Here is a 20,789-nt window from a genome sequence, read left to right as displayed (position 1 = left end):
CGAGGACTACGAGGGCTGCAAACTAACTCGACGCTCAACCAGAAGCCGCACCGACAAATCCATAGTCGAGTAGTAACGCTGGCCAATCAGGATTGATCCTTTCAATGTGGAATCCGAATCGAGAAAGATTCCGACGTCTCCGACGTTGTACAATGAAGATTTTGAAGATATCTCGAATCCCAGAAACGATAACCAGAAATGGAAGTCATTGACATTATCAAATGGTTGGCGTAACGCTTTTCGAAATATTGCGTTCCACGCTACATTTCATAGAGTTTGCGATAATTCAAGAAGCATTGACTTTTAATAGAAGATTAATGCTCGATTATTGAGTCGCGCTACTTGTACAAGCGTCGAATTTAATTTGTTTGTGGATTTAATTGCATAAAAACTTTTGTAATTATTGTGTTATCTATAATATTTATGAAAATATCTGTTTTCGTTGTCACTGTAGCACGCTGAAACTTTGTCGAGGTATATAAGCGTAAGTAATATGATACCGCTACGGCGCAACGTTCGCTTTGATTAAACATAACGCATATTAAATAAAAATGCTACGAAATTTCATGAAAATTCTGGTCGTGAGATCGAATATTCTGCACAGTATATTTGACGATGATTTACACTTTACAAAGCTGAAAATGCAAAACCATTCTTCTACGAAGAGTCACATCGTATGTGTATGAGTTTTAACAATTATTTACGCACGTTTATAAATTAATGCAAAGAGTACAACAGAAATTAATTATGGTTTGATATCAATCTCGCATTGCAGCAATTTCTTGTTCTCTTTTACTTTTACGATTAATGTAAATTATAATTGCGTACATTTTGCAATTCATATGTATTATGTTACAAATGACAACAAATTTTGATATTTTACCATGGTTTTTGGATACTTTGATATTTCATATTTTCATTGGTTTTATTATTTTTCTTTAGATGTTTATAACTATGATAATTTGTATTTGCTTTTTTCCTCACGTTCAATGTAAAATTAATGTTCTGTAAAAATGATAAGATTTTTCGAATAGATTCTGCAACTGTCAGATTCCGATTCTTTTGTCTTACAGAAAACTGCGCATAGAACATTGCAAGTCTATTAAATAGCAACTTCGGATCCAGGACGAGTGCGTGAGCGCGAAATTCGTAACCGCTGCTCGCAACCCGAAATGTATGTAGTATGCGAACATTTCGCGAGCAAATTATTCGCTGTGGTTGCCACAAATGAGAACGAAAAATGTCGGTTTTTAGCGCCTATAGGATATCATATAACTAACAAAATTACTTCAAGCTGATTTAATCGACTTTTTTTCTTCCTTTCGCCATCAGCTTCGGATAAGCTGCCTCTGTTCTGTCTGGCTAATTTAAGAGAACTTTAAGGTACAGTGTTGAAAGACTGAATCTCGAAAGATTTCAATTCGATACAAATCTCAAAAACAAACTGCACATTGAATAAATAAAAAATAAAACGCCAAGAATAGAAATTACTTAGAATCACATTTTTTCATTAAATTAGATTCAAAATGAGAACTTTATTTTTTATCATCTACTTTATTTCTTTGTTCAATCCTTTTCTATGAATAAAAGATATGAATAAAAAGCCGCAATGCTTTCATTAAGATTTATTTACATGTATTAACAAATAATTTTATATTATTGAATATTAATGTAGAATTTTTAAAATTCAGTAGAAAAATTTAGAAAATTATTATTAAAGTAATGGGCTTGAGAAATGGAGAAGAAGAAAGTGCTGCTAATGCCGGATGAATGAGCATGTAACCTGATTGCATCCTAAGGAGTCGCTGAAATTCCACGCAAGATACCAGAGGAGTTTGTAATTGTAGGTTTCCGAATTTCAAGGTAGAGTAGGTAGGTGCTGTCCCAATTCGCCTGCCTGAAACTTTGCTTAAAGTCATGAACTTCGAGTCGATTAGACCAAGTCGTTAGCCATTTAGTATCTTCGCGCGCTTATGTCTCTGAATTCGATACTTTATTTCAAACACTATGGTACAGTTGCTTCCTAGTCCGTTGTTGCTGAGAATCCTATTTGTAAGAACAGATGAAACTCTCGACGAAAATCTCGCGAAGCTTTCATCAAGTTAATAACATTCCTCACAAAATGCGCTTGAAGTTGATCTGAATAATAATTGAAGAATAAGAATAATTGCTTTATATGATTTTTGTGTTCCTCCAATAATAAAATTTTGTTTCTGTTACACCTTTTTCAGTTCATTCGCGACTCTGCTTCATGAAGAAAGATGAGGACTACGCTACTCGCTACCGTGGAAAGGTAACGTCAACGTTCGACGTTTGCGCGATGTCGTCATTTGTAGAAAAAAGATCAAAAAATAAAAATCGACACAAAGCAACAAGAGAGTGCAAAATCGATGCATCATAAATCCACGGACGAGTTATGTGGCGTGAGGGAGCAAACGCAGTTTCTTCCGGTTCTCCATTCCGGCCGCCCTTTCACCGCCGTCGCCGTCGCCGATTTTCTGGCGGCTTCTCTCTTTCCTTCGGACGTACGTATCTGTTTCGCGTCGACCGCGAAAGATAGCCGGCAACCCCGAATAATTCATTTTCGTCGGAAGCCCTACGTCTCCGTTCCACACTGCGCAACATCGCCTAGCGGCGCGTTTCCCGGCACGGTCGTCCGTTTCCGGCTGCGCCGGAAGTGCAACCGTAAATCGCGGTCTGCGTGAATGTACGCGCGCTCGGAGTAATCAAGTACGTCATCACTGGTCGCTCTTAACGAATCTGAATGACGAAGGTGTTGGACACATGCATGGGAATATTATTTGCCTATTAATCATTGGTGCACCTTGCGAGAGTATATACAGCGACGAATAAAGTATCCACCAACAGTACTGATAGTTTCGTACTGGCAGAATTTGCTACTTCACAATTCGATGCAAAGACTGACCTCTATTGCAAAGCTCTTGCTTTCGAATTCAAAGTATGTATAAGATATATATGAGTCTTTCCTGCGAGTACGCAAATATACTGTACAAGTCATCGTACATTTTTCCTTTCAGTGGAAATTTTTCGATGGGTTTATATTATATTTACCAATTTTTCTCGAGCTCAAATTTGATTGAGTGCCAACCTTTACGGCAACTTTTGGATATTCCATTACAAAGAGTATGTGCACAGCTGTGCGACTTAAAATTTTATTAACTTTCTTATTAGACTTTTTTCCAGAATAAGAACTTTTTGGTAACTCCTTTGAACTGAATTATCGATTTATGTAGCTAACGTGTTCCTCTGATGCGGAAGATGCCTCGAATTAAATTTTTATTTTATTTTTAGCCATTCCGAAAAGAAATATAAATAACAAATTAATCGTTTCTGATAATGTATTATTTTAAAAGTAAATTAAATTACTACGTTTGTGAGAAACGTTTTTGGGAAATATTAGATTAACAACTATTCAATGAATTATACTGGTTATTCAACTTTAATTTCGTGCAGCAATATAAAATTAAATGTCTCTGCAAAGATGGCCGACAGAGTTGGTGCGAGCAAGCGTAATTAAATCTTCAATGTAATCATGAATGCAAGCTATGAATAAAAAGATGACTGCTGTTGACGCGCACATTAATATATAATTAAACCATTTGTAACCAGCCGAATTAAACGAAATGAAATCGTTTGTTACACGTACACACATAGCATTTGAATGCAACAATTTAAATGTCGCAACAGCATAGATTACATACCCATCGGAAATCCCTGTCGCGTTCTTCGACTGACAAAATAACGTATCAAAACGTATAAAATGTATATCTTTGACGATTCTTGCGCGCATCTGTTATTTGCATATTTATTCGTTTGAAATTAAATTACGCGCGCAAATAACCAATTATACGGAACAATTTCTAATTAATATTTGTTCTGTGATCGCGCATTTCATAACAACAGAATCACAATAATGTATCACTTATATACTCGCTGCTTCGATACACTTACAACAACGGTAATTTATGTTTTCCCAACGTTAATTAATACACATTTGACAGAAGGCGTGCATTTTCCGCAGCAGATTTTAAGTAAACACATCTCCGACGATCTTTCTTATTAATTAGAGACCGTTGCAGACGCATGTTCCGGATTTATATGTCCTCGTGCATATTCGGAGATCCAGTGAGAGAAGCTGAAATACATGGAACGGACTTCGAGACAGTCTTAAGTCACGGTGGAACGGTGCGGCGTACTTAGAAGCTGCACAATATAGAAGCATACGATTTCCTACCGCCTTAAGCGGTTAATGTTTAATCCCAACGTAAATTGAAGTTTCGTTTACACAACAGTTATGTCAACCGTTGCCACCTCTGCATTCGGAGGCTGGAATTTGCTCTGCGCGCTTTGGCGCTTGTTTGAACGAGTGATCCTTTTCTTCCTAAGAAACTTGCTCATTACAAATTCATGCTCCTTTCTAGTCTACTTTTTTTTAAATGTTTAAATGTGCTTTCTTTTGAAATCTTCAAGATGTGTTTATTTTAATGATATCTGATGATGTTAATAACTGTTAGGATTTTAATAAGGGTTTTAAGTGATTTCTATAGAAATTTATTTCTTAAGAAATTATTATTCTTCTTACATTTAAATTACTTTTTTAACGTGTAAAAAATATTTTTTAGTGCATTAGTTACAACATTCTAGTTATATTTATTGCTCTCAATTTCACATTAATTTCATGTTAATTCTTCTTACGAATACATAATGGCTTGGATCAGAAAATATGATGTCAGCGATAGTTGAGTTATCGCTTATGTTAAGGAGACATTGAAGATTTTCTTAAATCACTTCTTCATTATGGTAATTGCTCGTTTAAGAATTCTGATTTACTTAGTTCTTCAGCACTTCTTCGCGAGTTCAGGTAGATTTAATTCCGTGCGACATCGTTACCTCACTTCTGAAAAGTTTCGCACAATTACTATGATTGCTGCGTACTCAGGAAGCGATTTTGATTTCTACCGTTTATAACGCTACAATATTTGCAAAGACAATATTGTTATTGGCATAAAAAGAGAAAGGGAATTGCATAAAAATGCGTAAAAATATATTATACTCCATCCCTTTCTTGGCTTTAAGCTGAAAGATAATAAATTCTATTCTATATTATACTCCAATACTAATTTTTTAATCAATAACTGTATCAATAATTTGTTAATAACACATATCAATAATTCTGCAAAAGATAAGAAACTCATACAATCAACTGATTTATGATCAATGCAATTATAAAGAAAAAAAGAACAAATAAATCCGGGAAAAATATAACAACAGTTTTACAAATCATTCTGCAAAGCGAAGCAAACCATTAAGAGATATATTTACGAGCATCGTTCGTTCATAGATCGTGAGATATTATTTTCGAATAAAATTCATGCGGTATCATTTACGTCACGCATACGTATCGATACGATAGTTTTAATTGCAATGAGGCCGCAAATATAAATTGTCTAAATCGCATTAACCTGCAATCTGTCGGGCCATGCGTTCACCGTTAGCCGACCGCGGAATGGGACATTTTGAGGAAATGTAACGCGCGAGTCGGTCACCGAACGCTCGTAATTTACGTACCTTAACGTAAGCATAATAGAACAATATCAAAGCCACGATGATGCCAATTATCGACAGGAATGCCCAGCCTTGCCACGCGTAAAACGCCGCACCGGCGGCTTCCATGGCGCGCCTCCTGCACACTCCCATATCGCGAGATTAACGACGTGATAGTCCCCACATCGAGCCAATCGGCATTTTTAATAATGTTCAGATAACCTGAAATTTTACCGCGCCACGTTCTCCCTCTCTCTCTTTCTCTTCCCTTCTGTGCTGCAAAACACAGCAATAGCGTTGCATGTCCGACGACGCGACCCGTTTCGTTCGATAAGCAGAAATTCGTCTCGTACGGCGGCGCGCGAGCGCGGAAATGAACACTGCGGCGCGATGTAAATTTTATCGAGATACGCCGGACGAACAGCATTGAATAAATCGGGAATTGTACCGGAGGTACGGGAATTTTGCAATTCATCGTCTTTAATCATGTTCAACCCTTCCGCTCAACGCGGGTCTCGGTATATTGAATCTCGCGGTTTCGATTATGCAGTTTTGCGTAACGAGCACCCTTTATAAATAAGAATAAACAACGACAAAGGTTTTATGTTTTTCATAATGCGCCTGCGAGCCCTGATTTTTGTTCAGTGCGGCAATGATGAAATATCTTTCTCTCGCGAATGGCTGGTATCGCGCGATGTGTATCCTTGAACGTATCGCAGGAGTACATGTGATTTGACGAACCGAAGGGATGCCAGGGATGTTTCGCTTCCGCGTTCGACGACCGGTTTTGATCTCGTCAAGTGTCATCGCGAGAGCACGCGATCCGCAACCAATCTTTCCAGTCACGGCCGCGCCTTTGTCGATGTGCGCGGGAGTAACAAAATGCACCGAAAAACGAATGGGATTTGCAACCCGTATATCCACTGGGGCTGCATATCTCTGGTCATGTGAAATTCACAAAGTTGCAAGAGGGTACGTACGTGGGGGTTCAACTTTGGTAACTCGATCGGGAATACCACAATCGAATATAGCGAAGCTTTTACGAGTTTCACCATTCAGCCTTTAATAATGTCCTCATGAAAAAGAGAGTAACTATTTTTTTTGAAGACTGAAAATTCGATTTTGGAATAAAGTGATCTAATTTCCTTCTCTTCCATGCATATTTATCATCTCTTGATGTAAGGGACATATAAAGATAATATTAAAGAAGAAGCTAACATTTTCCAATGTATTCTAAAAGATAAAAAATAACACGTTCTCCCTGAACGATCTGATTATAAATTACGCAAGATTTGATATGTATGTCTTAAACTTTATTGATAATTAAACATTTTTATTTTACTTATTTATATTGATGATAGATTGCGCTTACGCATTCGTGCACATTCGGCACAACCATGAAGTATCGCACGGATAAGTATCGAGACGTTGATGCGTGGTTCCGTAAAAAACAGCAAGACACAGCACACGTTGTGCATTGTCCGTAATAAATAATGACATTATTATTATTCCCTTCACACGCGGACCCAATGTGATAATATCATACCCTAGGGTATCGATATGATAAACGAGTGTTTGACTTTTCAGGCTCACAAGTGATGAATGCTCACGATCACTCTCTCCGTTACCATCGTTTATCATCTGGCAAGTGAAGAATCACGCTGTGAACGCCGCTCGATCCGTCGGATCTTGTACTTAACAAATTATTAGCAAGATTTATATTGGCACGACCCGTAATTGCTTACCTAATCCTTCGAAAGATTTCTTCCATTCATTCGCGGAAATGAAGCTTTCTGTATCGCATACTATATGAAGACGGAATTCATTTATTATATTGGGTCATTAAGTATGAAACTTTACAAATAGAACATAAACTTTTGCATTTTTTGGCACATGGACATGATTTATTTTCAATCGAAGTATGCGCCCATGTTATCTACATACTTCTGCCATTTTAGTGGTAGTTGGTCTATGCCTCTACTATAGAAGCCAGGAGTACGGGAATCGATGAAGTCGCGGAAGGCTGTTTCGACTGCCTGTTGAGAATTGAAGAATTTTCCCACCAAGAAGTTGTCCAAATTCCGGAAGAAGTAATAGTCGGTAGGTGATAGATCTGGTGAATATGGTGGATGACGGAGAGTTTCTAATTCCAACTCCTGTAGCTTTGCCACGGTCAGTCGTGCAGTGTGCGGTCGAGCATTATCATGCAACAGGATTGGCATTGACCGATTGACCAATTTCGGTTGTTTAATAGCAAGTTGTTGCATCATTTCGTCCAGTTGCTTGCAATATACTTCAGCCGTTATCGATGTACCAGGTTTCATAAAGTTGTAGTAGATAACACCTGACCTGGATCACCAAACAGTCACCATAAGCTTCTTCTGTGTAATGTTGGGTTTCGCGTGATGTCTCGGTGGTTCATCAGCGTTCAACCACTGATGTGAGCGTTTACGATTGTCGTAGAGTATCCACTTTTCATCGCAGGTCACAATTCGATTAAAAAAAGATTCATTTTTGTGACGGGAAAGCAAAGAAAGGGAAGCCTCTAGACGTTGCGCCTGCTGCGCATCGGTCGATTCGTGCGGGACCCATTTGTCCAACTTCTTTATCTTACCAATTGCAGCTAAATGAACCAATATGGTGGGTATGGAAACATTGAATATCGATGCCAATTCACGTGTACTTTGAGATGGATCGGACTCTACTACGGCTCTCAAGTGATCATTATCCACCTTCGTCTTTGGTCTTCCACGTGGCTCATTAGCGAGGCTGAAATCTCCATCTCTGAAGTTTTTGAACCAATTGCCCACCGTTGCTTTAGTAGTTGAACCTTCACCAAATACAGCGTTGATATTACGAGCTGTCTCCGACACTGTGGTTCCACGGCGGAACTCATATTCATAAATCACACGAATTTTGGACTTTTCCATAGTTCTATAAAAAAGAATCCACCAATAAAACTAATGAAGATATTTGAACAAACAAATATGACATTTGAAGAGCGAACATACATCTATCACACTAACCTAACCTGATACTGACGTCTGGCGCCAAATTTGAGATAACAAATGTTAAAGATGGCGCTTTTACATTTGTAAAGTTTCATACTTAATGACCCAATATTTAAGACAGGCTGTTTGCAAGACATATATTTAGCCATTGATAATTCACGATCCAATAAGTTGAATACGTTAATCCCCGAATCGATCGATACATTCTAGTAGCATTGTCTGCGTCGTTGGATTTCCGGCATATGAAGTCCTAGATTTATCAAATATTCTTCATGTAATTAAATATTATATATAGTGCATTATGGTCATTTTGCATAGAACGTGAATACGGTAACGTTTCAGACTTTCGCAGCTTGTGCAGGTCGCGTGATGATTGCTGTCACAAATTTTCAATGAGGATGGAGGACTTTCAATGAGGCATTCGCCGGTCGATCTCATTGATTTCCGTTACTGCCGATGCAAAAGTCGTGCATTAAAGCTGCACGCATACCCGTTCGTTTGATAACGGTGAGTTCAACGGCAAGCAAGCAGGCCCTATTTACGTGCCGGAAATTGATTCCGCACGTTCAGGAAACGAAGTACCGACCGTTGTGACGTGTGCATAGCAAAGCGGCACTCCATGTAAAACGATCTGATTCTGATCCTGTCGATTATCATCGGGTGCCACGATGCTCACCGCTAAATTGCTTGGTGCTTGAAGATTTATGAGCGAACGGTAGTAAGAGTGCTTTTTCAGAAGGCCCTTTTATGATTCGGTAATATCAATGAAACCGTTTTTTATCGAAGATAAAATCTATTGTCGAGTAAAAAGAAATCTGAACGGATAAAAGCTATGAAATAATCGAACTATGGAACAATCTGCTCATTGTCCGTTTGAGCAGCTTTTAATTGAATAGCTTTTGAACTGCTGGTCATAATTTTCATAATATAAATCTGTTTAAAACTCTCTACGTGAAAACTTCATTGATTAATTATTACTAATTAATTCATTGATTAATTATTATTAATTAATTACAGTTTTGATCAAAAGAACAAAGCTTGTCCGACAAAACGAAAAAAAAGAATACTTTACGCAACAAATACTTTATTAATAATTTAATGCACAATTAATTATTACAGCAATACTTTATTAGCAATTTAATTTATGTAAATTGACCATGCGGAAACATGATAGAATCGACTTTACATGTCTTTGGGTGTATCACGTGTAATCTAACAGACCCGATCTTTCGTAAATGGCTACAAAACAGCTTGCATTTGCGTCGCGTACATTTACAGCTGTCTCTAGGAACATCTTCCACAATTCAACGGACGGTCTCTCTGCCACGGTTTGCTGCACGATGATAAGGACACGTAGCACACGCGATTAGAGCGTCCGTACAGCTCTATCGCGGGTTCTTTCTCACTTGCTGCATGAGAGGGCTTACGATATTTATTGCGACATAAATCCACGTCGCGCGACTATCACGTGCCACGTGAGAAATGCTTAAACTCTTTAAAAAAAACGGCACATAGCAAAGCAAGTAAAGCCCACAATTAAATTTTATTTATTCATACCTTTTTATTAATTTCTCCTTTTCTACGGTGCCGCTTCTCGCGAGCACGGCGGCAGTTGAGAGGAAAAGAAATGCTGGATTTGTCACGATTTACAAATCCGCAGACCTGCGCCGCGGAAAACCGCATACGGATTTCGTAAATACCGGAAGGAAACCTCGAATCTCGACAGGCTGCAATGTTCCGCTGGATGTGAAAGTACATGGCGGAGACAATCCCGAATGCACGTTTAATGCATATGCTTTTTGCGCTCGGCGGACGGTGTGGCTTAAATCGCATGTTTTCATGTTAATGCCGCGCGGATTTTCCGCGTGAAATCTCGCACAAAGTATAAACCCTGATATCATTCCGCGAGATGTACATACAGCACCATACTCTTACCCATACATTCTCAAACATTTTCTTGTAACCCTCGGGGTAGTACAAGCTCGCACAAAGACCGCTTGGAAATTTCAAATTGTGATGCGCTCCACACGCATAAACGTCACAGGATTTCTTCTCTTTACTTAATTCGTTTTTAGACAGTTTTAGTTTTCCGTGAAACCGTTGCGTGCGCATTTGCGCATTTATATAATATTTATAAATGCAAATATAAATATAAATGTAACTTCCGTCATTTGCATTGCATCGCAGTTGACATTAGCGGTTTTACAGTATATTGTCTCTTTTCTGAAGTACCGAAATTCATGATAAATCAGCATGTTTCGCGCATACCGCTTATAGAAATGAAACTGAATCAAGTAAGATTAACAGATGTACATTAACGTGTTTCGCGTTAATGCTTCGATCTATTCTTCATTTAGGCCAACTTTCGCTCCTGAGTGCAAGCATTTAGGGGGAATAATTTCGCGGAGTGTAACAATACTCCCGGCGTAATCCGCGGGAAATCCGGTGCGCGCTCCCCCGTCCGCAAATTGAATCCCGGGACCGTCTAATGGATATCTCAAGCAGCCCCGCTTCGCTTCGTGCGCTAGACAAATAAATAAGTCGAGGGCTATCTGACCTCATCGCGAACCCTCTGGGACGTTAATATGCAGCTGCATCCAATCTCGCCGACTCGGTTTTCAGCATCACGCGCCAGCTCCCTTTTATCTCCGGATTCATCTCACTCCCGGCTTCGCTTTTCCGTCGTCATTCGCGCGTGCACGTCCGCGCCCTCCTCTCGACGCTGCCTCCCCCCAACAGTTTCCTTCGCACTCCGACGCTTTTCCGAGCGGTATCCCGGTTGGATTCTTCGCGCGCGCTTTGTCAGAAATCGAAAGGAGCATTCAAGCAGATGCGTGCATAAGTTAAACGTCTCGCGAGTAGGAAAACTGTATGTATACCGAATGAGATTGCCGGGTAAAGTTGTAATGCCTTTTTTATTTTGTACTAATAACAAGCAAACGAAAAAACGAATTTCACACGTCCATTTAGCGGAATATAAAATTCACTGTGAGAATTATGGACGAAATGAGAGGATGTGACTAGAATATTTTTCACTCGTTTGTTCAGTCGCGCGAGTCTGCTTATGGACGCAAATTTATTTTGGACATGCGGAAAATTACGTTCGTGAATAATGCGTGTTGTATGAACAAGCAAACGCGCAGTTTTAACGGTCGACGTATAGACGTGCTCGCGAATGCGCGTATGTAATTAGCGTACAGAGAGCGTAATCAACGTGCGCTACTTACGAGCGCGGCAGTAGCGCTAATCGGGAATCCAGTTTCGCTTGTTTCGCGCTTCTTTTCATGATATTTCGCGTTCACATCGTTAGCACGATGATTACATCGCTTGTGCGAATGTAGAATCCGCTTTTCGCTTGAAATGCATGCATGGGATTATATCATTTATTCGAATACGAACGGAAAATTGACATAACATTGCGAACATTTGTAATCAATGCATCTAAATTATTTAAAAAAAACAACATGCGATATATGTATATTCGAATTTCTTTCAATATAAAATGAAATAAAATAAATTTTATACTTTTAAATGGTATGCACTATGCAAGTGTTATTTGCATCCGTAGTAAAACGTTGCAATGGTTATTCTTTTTGTCATTATTTTTAAAAGACTAAATCCGCAAAAGTTGAATAATTTATTGTTTTTTAATTTTCTGGTGCTTAACAAGGATAAGAGAGAGAAAGAAATCTTCAATCCTTTACAGGGAAAAAAATTGAAGTACATTCAGCGATGTAAGAGCTTTCGGTGATAATAACTATTTTGTCGATGTAAATCGCATAAATAAGTGGGACATCCGACACGCATAACGTGATATGTTTGATTAAAATTCTCCCTACAACGGAGATCCCCTCGCGTAAGCATCTGCTCTGGGAAGGGATTCCCCGCGAAATTCCGACCGCGCAGTCCGCCCCGACGATGGTTCAGGCCAATTATCCGCTCTTTCGAGCACGAAGTTTCCTGCGCAAAACAATCGCGGATGAACGTGACGGCGAAATTGCATTCCCTTAAGCACGAGATCGTTTTTCGCGGCCCTTAAAGGAACCACGGTTATCTTTCCCAATCTAGTGAAGAAATATCTTGATTCAACTTTGCCACCGACGTTGCACTGCAATGTATTACTTTGCGGTTAGAAACCATTGATGACACAATTGATATTTAACTTAGCGTAATGGCAGATTATAGATATAGTGGACGTTCGTTTAAATGCTCGAAAAATGACAATGATTAACAATATTTCACTAAAATCAGCAATTTAATAACAAAATTGAAAAATTATAACAACATAGTAAATTTGAAGTGAACCATGAGTGAGTAGAATATCTAATTCTCCGCTTGTGTGTATCATTTCTCGCTTTTTCGCATTTAAATATTGTGAACACGGTCCGAATGTATTTCTAGATCGACTCGACACGATCGGCCGCGAACGAAAGAAACACTGAGGATCGTCTTCGGTGGATGCCGCACGAGTTTTGTACGGTCGTTAAAAGCTAGTACGTAAATCCACCGCGTTGTGTTTCGGCTGTCGCGATTTATTGGCGCGGACGTTTATGATGGACCGCGAGCGCGATTTTGAAAAAAACCGACAATTCTTCTGGCGATGATGTATAGCAAGGGTACGTTATGCGGCTATTATTCCTGCAGCTGCGGTAACGTTGCGTAACGCGAGACGCGACGATAAAAAATAAAAACGTCGCGTACAAATCCGCGAATATTTTTTCGCATAGAGAAACAACAGCGACAAAAAGGCGTTTACGGTAGCTCCGATCGATGATTGAGCCGATCAAGAATTATAGATCAGGGAAATGAATCCCTCGCACACATGTTTCACGCACGCGCGTAAAGCAACAATTTCGTATTAATCGCGTGACAAATGATGTATTTGCTAAATTATAGCAAGTATAGTGACTTTCAAATTTAATGTGCTCCGTGATACTTTTTTATGTAAATATATGTATCATTATAAGATAACATACAATGAACATAAGCACAGGCAGAGTGCGAAAAAAGATGATCGGATTCATTCATGTCGCTATTGTCAATTTTCCACCAAGTTATAACCATAATTATAAGTTTCGAAGTTTAGAGATACTAGTGTGTTAGTTTTTTATTAAGAACATGTTCGCGAGCACGTGGTAGCAAGCACGTGATCATGAGCATGTGCTCAACACTCATTGCTCAACTGACTTTAAGTAACATCATAATCTAACAAATACAGTCAATAATTAATTATATTCGGATTTGAATACGATAAGGATATACTTGTGAGTATAGTCTTATAAAACAATGAAATAACTTTTGTGCCTGTTATTATGCCCGCATCAAAACGTCTATTCTTATCTTTCTTTCTTTGTTACAAAGCTAGTTGCAACTCATGACATTTGCAATTGATCAAAGGAATTGCTGGCGCTGTGCACACGTCAATTCCACCAGACGTTACACTACATCTGTGCACAGCATCGAGAAAGATACTAGATAGTAGATTCTCTGCCGAAAATTTCCTTCGAGAACGATCATCATCGACAAATAATTTATAATGAACAAATTATGGTATTAATATCCGGCTTATCTACAGGGTGTCCGGTAACTCACGACTCAACGCTCGTGAGTGGATAAAGAGGACTGAACTGAGTGGAAAAGTCCTATACCATTTTGCAATTTTCACAATAGTTAACGAGTTATTAATTATTAAAAATCGCTGTATTAGTCCGGCCTACCGCCGAATGCAAGTGCGCGGCGAGATGCGACCGCCTAGCGATCAAAGTTGCTAGGCGCGAGAAGTTGTTTATTACAAATAGCATGCCTAGCCATTGCCACTGCGATCGCTAGGCACTCGATCGCTAGGCGGTCGCATCTCGCCGCGCGCTTGCATTCGGCGGTAGGCCGGACTAATAGCACGATTTTTAATAATTAATAACTTGTTAACTATTGTGAAAATTGCAAAATGGTATAGGACTTTTCCACTCAGTTCAGTCCGCTTTATCCACTCACGAGCGTTGAGTCGTGAGTTACCGGACACCCTGTATATTATTCGGCTACACCGTATTATTCGTGATTAAGGATGAAGATACATCATCAATAACCATTGTGAAAACAAGGAAATGACTCGCTAATCGCGCAGTAACGGACATGATGGGGTGGTCTGCAGTTTTAATTACTGTTTAGCTTCGGATTAACTCAGTCAATTAAACGCCTTGTCTGGCAGCGACAGGTCGCAGACATGCACCGTTCCGAACGATATAACTGGCATAGTATGGTAATTCGAAATACCGTTCCCGCGAGCGCCATATGTCAACGACGTGGAATTAATTATTGCCCAGAACTCCCTTCTCTACTTCTCGGTTTCTACGTTTCGATTACGGCTACGCGATAATTCGATTCCGCGAGGGATGTAATGATCAAGGCTGAGAATTTATGGTGCGTGCCATTAAATACGAATTTAGATTTAATTCTGCAATTTTTAATCACCTAATCTATTACGCTTTGCCTCTAGAAGGTTTCCTACAGCTTACGTAGATTTTCTGTATTTTTGAAAATATTATTTACGCCTTATGTCAATTTATTGAAATCGATTGTAATAGTAGTCGATTCTAGTAATTATATTTTTTTATTAGTATTAGGATTACAACCAGTTTTTTATTACCCAAAAACACTTTGTAAATAGAGCATGATTATGTTCGTTCTAATTTGTACCGTATTAAAGATCTAAAATATTATACTAAACAGTCATCAAACGCGTTCAAGCAATCAATTACATATACATATTCGCGATTCACGTAAAGTTTGAAGCATTTCGTGCTTGTCAATGCACTTGCCTGAGAAAATGATATCACGGCAAATTATTTGCGATATGCGCGAACAAGTAATGTTCAGTAGCGGTAGACCATACAGTTCACAGGCGTGTTTAATTTTCAGCAACACACACACACACACACACATATTGTATATATATATATATATATATACAAATATGATATTAATTTAACTCTGTCACATCATGATGGTCCTGGCGGGACGTGGGAGATACTGCGGGGGAAATTTGAAGGCTTGTAAATGAGAAGCAAGTACCAATGTTACGTAGGTAGACCGTAGGGCATAAAGCGTGATTGGTTGCCGAACAGTTGCGGGAAATTGTAACTAGCGAGTATGGAGTTTTGGTCTATGAACGCTGTTGTGAAGTTATTTGCACGAAACTACGAATATACGGGATATCCTGTTCCAAATGTCCCCGTTAGCTATTGCTTCATTGAGTAGTTCGGGGTTCATGAATTGTCGAAATACGCCGTATAAAATGTCTATAAATATTTAATTTTGGTAACAATTTTTACGTAGAAATTGCTTCTTATTGTTATAGTATAAATATATAGTTATAGTATGAGTATCTTTTCTGTTATTTTCGTGTAAACGCATAAATATGTCCTTATTAGGAGCTCGAAAAGAGAGAACGGTTCGTCAGAAGAATAAATGTTCGCGATCCATCACGTTGCTCATTGCGGTCCTCGTAACAATGAGGATATGTTCCCGCAACGCGATCATTGGCCGCGCTTACAAAGATCAATCCTAGTCCCCTACATCGGTTCTTATTTATTTGCAGGGACAAACCCCCTAAATCTGTACGCGAGGGTCGATTTATCGGTAGCGCAATATGGAGGAGGTACGGATAGCACATCGGACATTAATGGAGAAAGTTTCCAGCAGCATGCGAGAGGAACAAACACGATACGGCATTTATGTCCAATGCACGCGTTTAATAGACTTGATACTCGGGTGTCGTAAATCGGCGGCCGATTCGTTCGAAATAATTTTAATAACCGGCTGTCGGCCGGACAACCTTTGAATGTGCGCCGAATCAACGCTATTTATTATCGGAATCGTATTTCGCAATATTCCGTGGGGGAAAGCATCCTTCTCCTCCCCTGGGTAGGGTGCGCGATGTTACAATGAATCCCCGGAACAGACTGGTCGCTTTAAATCAAACGTGACAGGCCATGAACGTAATTGGCTCTCGCGCTTCTCGCACTCGCAATCTTCGACTCGATCGTTGTTCGACAACGCGACATTTTGTCAGATGGAGGAGGATTATAATTCTGTTAGTTAATAAGAATTAATAAGAAAAATACTTGAAATGAGCGAAAAACGTAACGTCATTTATATTGGGTCGTCCGGAAAGTTCGTGCCGATTTTTAATAGATGGCGTTGGAACATGTCTGAATATATCAATGTTATTGAAAACATACGATTTATATACATATGCTTAAAGGTGGCATTTCAACGCATCTTTAGGAAAAAAGTTGTTTCAGATAAATTGATTCGTGTCAGTTTTGTACTCTTTTGAAGATGGAAGAAAACAAAGAACATTTTAGACACTTGATGCTTTTCTATTACCGGAAAGGCAAAAATGCCTCACAAGCAACAAATTCGATATGTTCTGTTTACGGAGAAGGCGCTTTAGCTGAAAGAACCGTACGTAAGTGGTTCGCTAAGTTTAGAGCTGGTGATTTTAACCTTAAAGACCAAGAACGCTCGGGCAGACCCTCTACTACTGATGATGACCAAATCAAGACACTGATCGAGAATAACCCGCGCTACACGACACGTGAATTAGCAGAGATACTGAAAATATCGAAAACCACTGTCCACGATCATGTAGTGAAACTTGGTTACGTAAGTCGCTATGATGTATGGGTTCCGCATAATTTGGCCGAAAAAATTTAATGGATCGCATTTCCATCTGCGACTCGCTGTACAAGCGCAACGAAAACGTACCATTTTTGAAGCAATTAGTGACGGGTGACGAAAAATGGATCATTTACAACAATGTAGAACGAAAAAGATCCTGGGGTAAGCGAAATGAACCAGCATTAACCGCTCCGAAAGCCGGCCTTCATCCAAAAAAAGTCATGCTCTGTGTCTGGTGGGATTGGAAAGGAATCCTATATTATGAGCTCCTACCACACAACCAAACGATAAATGCAGATAAGTACTGCTCGCAACTGGACGAATTAGACAGCGATTCAGGAAAAACGTCCAGAATTAGCTAATAGGAAGGGCGTCGTGTTCCATCAGGACAATGCCAGACCTCATGTTTCTTTGACTACCCGACAAAAATTGTTGGAGTTTGGCTGGGATGTGCTACCTCACCCACCGTATTCACCAGACATTGCACCTTCAGACTTTCACTTATTTAGGTCTTTGCAAAATTCTCTTAGCGGCAAGAACTTCAACTCTTTGATCGACATAAAAAACCACCTTGAGGAGTTTTTCGCCGAGAAACCTAAGAAGTTCTGGGAGAATGGAATCTTCCAGTTGCGTGAAAGATGGACAAAGGTTGTGAAACAAAACGGTGCATACATAAGTCAATAAATATTTATCGACATAAAAAAATGTTGCCTTTGAATTTTCCTTCAAAATCGGCACGAACTTTCCGGACGACCCAATAGTTTCAATGTATAACATTAATGCCATACATTTGAAAAATCCACATAATGTATCTTATCAATATTCTTCGTACCAATGTTACATTGCATCATTTTTTAAATAAGAAGTGCTAATTAAATTTTTAAATATAGATTGCTTCATTCTTCGTTTTACTGCTCTCTTTCTACTTATTTGATTGCTTAATTTTGTGAGTAAGAGCAGATGTGAGATAATTATAATTGTATGTCTCTATTGTTGCCTCGAAAGCAAAGGATTTGCAAAGTGCCACGTTATAATTATCGATATTAGCGGTTACAGTTATACGTGACAAAGCAATGTAGAACAGCATGCGGCGTCATTATTCAAGTGGAACTACAGAGCCTTTTGACATGACACTATTGCAGTGAATGCCAGCATATGCTGTCTCCCATTATGGAGCGAGATAATTATCCTAATTTCATCAGGTTAGGGTCGCACGATAGAGTCGCGATTCATTGCCCCGTCATATTCCTCCAATTAATGGAATACCTTTACTCCTCGCATGTCTCTAAACTAATTAATTAAAGATGCTGATAACGTACTAACAATCTAACGTACATTGCATATTCGCTTGACAAAATGTAATTGTAACGTTATTTAATCAATCACAATACATGCTGCCGGTGATTTGGATAAGGATAAATTGCAGATGATGAACGTTAGTCACTGCGAATGAAGTGTCCAACTTGCTAGCTAAATTACGTTAATCGAAAAGCCGCAGTGATAAAACGTTAATTAGAGAAAATATGAGCGTTAAGTGATGTCGAGCATTACAACGTGTAGTATTTTAGTACTTTTATTGGCCCTCATTTAACAAAATTTTAATTTGGAACTTAATTAATGGAATATGTAAAATTACCGTGAGAGAAGTCTACCTCGCTTGCGGGAGGAAAATTAAAAATGATTCTTCTCACTTAATGTTGCACAAGGGAGAGAAAGAAGGAAACTGAGGGCGGAAGGAAGGTAGGACATATTCAAAGAATGGACTAATTTTTCTTGTTTAACGACGTAACGTGAAAATGGGGATGCAAAGACGACGCGAGGCAAAAGCGAGGCGTCGTTAAAGGGTTGGTTTACTGGTATACTCGCGAGGTGAGCCCTCGAAAGCATGCTTTTGCACGTTTCTGCCAGCGTGGGTGCGCATGTCTTTTATCGTACACACATAAAAGAGTAGGTGTACGTATGTTCATGCGCGCGTCAACATATTACATCGTCTCGGTCCACGTGCATGTTGCATATACATCGCGCATTTATATGCGACAGTTTGCTTATGTATGTATGTATGTATGTATGTATGTATGTACGTAGCTGCAGTGTCATTAAACACTCTGACCTACATCATAGCTTTAATTGCGAGGACCAAATAAGGACCTGGATCCCCGATGCCAAATCTGTCGGGCCATATATATCGAAACGCGATCCTCTTTTACACAAGTGGGGTCAAACCCTATCTATATATCGCCAAAACAATTATCCTGATAAATGGTTGTATCTATAGGTGCCAACGTTTAATCTCAGTTTCCAAAGTAAAATATGTATGATTAGATACGTAGAAACGTACCTTTCTGCCTTTCTACAGAAATGATGTATTTAATAAATAATTGAAAATAATTTATAATGATATTTTTTACAATAATAATTTCTATTATTTTTATATTTAAAAAATTGTCTACTATTAAATGTTTTAGAGAGATATTCCATGTACGGCAACTATTCCTATTGTTGCTTATGCGCAGCATCGTGTAGCAGAAGAACCGTGTAGAGTAACAAGGAAATGTTACGAGAAGATAAATATTAATTAGTAACACACGCCACAGTGTTTGTTTCATGAATTTTCGTACAGTGGTCTAACGACCGGAAGAGCTAAGGGACCGTAATACAAAATGGAATCCAAGACGGAAGTTTCGCAGAATGCTTCGCACAAATTAAATTCCCGACCATTCTTGCCCGCAATTCTTTCCAATTCTCGCGCAACTGACTAACAAGCGTATCGCACTTCAATGAAACTCTTAGCTCTAACCAGGACACACGCTATCCAGAGGCGAGAGATCAAAACTTTTACTTGTGTGCGTTCGATAACATAGAATGAACAAGATAAAAATTCAATATATATAGAAAAAGATATTATTATAAAATATAATAATACTTGTGCGCGAATGAATTTTTTGATGATATTTGAAGTTCTGCTGATATTCCTTCTGAGAGCTTCTGAAAAGAAAAGAAGCTTTGCTGATTCCTTATTGCCGAAAGAGCTTTGATATTCGTTGTGGAAGTCTCTGAGATGTCGAAAAATTTTTCTGAACATCGACATATAATGAAAGTAATAAATTGAAGAATACAATGACTATATACATTAAGGAATTTTTCCGTATACTGAAGAACTTTGAAATTTCTCATAGAAGGTTTTGAAACATCGCGAGAATCAGTGGGACATTGAAGAATTTTCTTGAATACTTTAAAAAACCTTCAATCATATCTTCCGTAGATTACGTATAAACAATCTTATCATGAGAGTTCTAGTTTTTCAAAAAATATATAAATTATTTTATACACAAGAAGATGTGAACTTGTTTTAAATAAAATACTTTTCATTATTCATTTTTAAAGTAGCAATTCTTTGATTACATCGTGTTTGCGAACATTATTAAGTGTTGATAACAGATAGCAAATTGCTAAAGTAATAATAATTCTGCAGCCGTTGGTTGATATTGCAGGCATTTTAGATTTCTGTTCATTACCATCCGCTGAGAAATCCGT

Source organism: Ooceraea biroi, chromosome 4, assembly GCF_003672135.1.
Source record: "Ooceraea biroi isolate clonal line C1 chromosome 4, Obir_v5.4, whole genome shotgun sequence".
Lineage (NCBI taxonomy): Eukaryota > Metazoa > Arthropoda > Insecta > Hymenoptera > Formicidae > Ooceraea > Ooceraea biroi.
The sequence above is the reverse complement of the archived record's forward strand: the minus strand, read 5'-3'. Positions refer to the sequence as shown.